At 41.8% G+C, this 1,882-nt stretch overlaps 1 protein-coding gene across 6 annotated transcripts in view; it reads right to left on the reverse strand.

Moving 5' to 3' along the window:
- The window catches only part of LOC102673947 (netrin receptor UNC5C-like), a 50,747-nt gene that overhangs the window by 35,903 nt on the left and 12,962 nt on the right, over positions 1–1,882 (reverse strand). Inside the window, exon 1 of one of the 6 annotated variants that reach the window (XM_031511565.1) lies at positions 937–1,248. The exons of the other annotated variants lie outside the window; for them this stretch is intronic. The gene's annotated coding sequence lies outside the window, so the exon portion shown is untranslated. Of the gene's footprint in view, positions 1–936; positions 1,249–1,882 lie in introns of those variants that run through there. 6 annotated transcript variants of the gene reach the window in all.

Below are 1,882 nucleotides of genomic sequence, written 5' to 3' on the forward strand. Positions count from 1 at the left end.
CGAGGGCGGAAACGACATCGACGTGGGTCGGCGGTTCCGTTGTTACCACCGGAAAGCGTAAAAGACGGTTAGGAGTGGCGAGAGTGCCACTTAGATGCCGGTTGGCAACCCTTGCCATTTAAATATTCCACCGCGCACTTTCCCGCACGCGAAATTTCCTCGTGGCGCCTTCCTCGATCGAGAAACCACCCGACTGTAATTCCAACTCCTTTCTCCTCTCTGTCTTTCCCATTGGTTTGCCCCCTCGAATTTCGTGTCTTTCTCTGTTCCTGGCAACCAATTTTGCCCGATAACCGAGGATCTTTAATTATTAATGGTGATACGTCTGGTAGAGATGGATAACCTGACGTGAAAAATTCTGTTCCGAGATAATTGGAATGTTGGAGGGTGGATTTTGATCTGGGTTCGTGCCATTCGTTTCTTCGATTGCTTGGTAAAAATGTAAAGAATGTATCGTCACTCTGAAAATTCTCATATATATATGTCTTAGAAAGGAAATTTTGCTAATTGAAAGATTTTAATAAAACTTTGTAATTTGTAATGAATTATATATTGGAGTAATTTTTTTGGAAAATTCCTTTCAAAGGAAAATTAACTTTCGAGATTTCATTCTTTCGTATTTTAAATGCAATTTCGTATGTCAATATTTTAGAACAGAATGATAAGTTATATTAAAACTTATATATTAAAAAGAATATCGAAATTTTAAAAATTCTCATAAAATGATACTTCGTTAAAATAATCTATTATATTCTATATATTAAAAATTTTCATTAAAAATAAAATCTTACATTCTGTTTTTAATGAAATTTTATAACATCCCAATAATTCTATTTCACACAAATTTTATGATAACGTTATAATTTTTATAATTATTAATTATAACGAAACTGTTAAATCATCTAACTAAAATCAATAATACCTCCAAATATCTCCTGTTTTTCCCTTCAACTGTACAAGAAAACTACATTTTCCGTCTACTTTCGCTGCCATCGAGCTCCACCAACCCTAATAGAATCCACCCTCCCAAGAGTATCGACAAAATTTCGCGCTCTCTCGCGAGACACGAACAATCAATAACGAATTCTCGATTGGAAGTTTCTCCAAGAAAAAAAACACTACAGCCTTCCTCACCACATAACAATTCTCGTATACATAGCACGTATATCGTAAACACGCGTGGATCTAGCTCCACAGACAGTCTGTTTCTGTTCCTCGGCAAAATAGAAACATCGCAGAAGAAGAGACGACTCGTAAACCGGTAGCCGCTGAATACTCCAGAGAATCCTGCTCCTCGATTCTCCCCCTCCTTACCTGTTGTCACGCGATACCCAAGTCGCCCTTCGAAGCTTTTAAACCGCTTTTGAATCGCACACTCTCGCGTTTACCTCGAACATCTATCTACCTACACCGTCTTGCGCGCAACCGTCTTTCCGCATATCCGACACCAAAGGAGGATAGAGTTCAAGGCGAGGAGGATCAAAAGACAGAGGGGAGGGAGAAGAATAAGCGACGAGGCGTGGGTATTGCGTCACGGAACGGTCTCGAAACGGAAAGCGGACAGCTTGTGAAGTGGCGAGGAAGACCCTCCTCTGGAAAACAGGTCCCCGTGAAAAGAAAGGAGAGCTTTCCTAGGGCAGCCAACCAGGGTTGAATAGCACTCGAGTTTCTCGCGCTTATCCCCGACTAACGCGCACCCTGTGCGGGCAGGCATTCGTGGCAATTGCAGTGTGAAATGCCATGTGTTCGTCCGCGCGAGGCATCACGACGTCTGCTCGGTGTCGAGTGTTTTAAGCCTTTGAGTGGTAATACTGGGCACGTTTATAAATTGAGTCCTCCGTCCTGGAGGATTAGACCCGGCCAATTCTCTCTCTCTCTCTCT

This window comes from Apis dorsata, unplaced genomic scaffold (genome assembly GCF_000469605.1).
Source record: "Apis dorsata unplaced genomic scaffold, Apis dorsata 1.3 scaffold_330, whole genome shotgun sequence".
Lineage (NCBI taxonomy): Eukaryota > Metazoa > Arthropoda > Insecta > Hymenoptera > Apidae > Apis > Apis dorsata.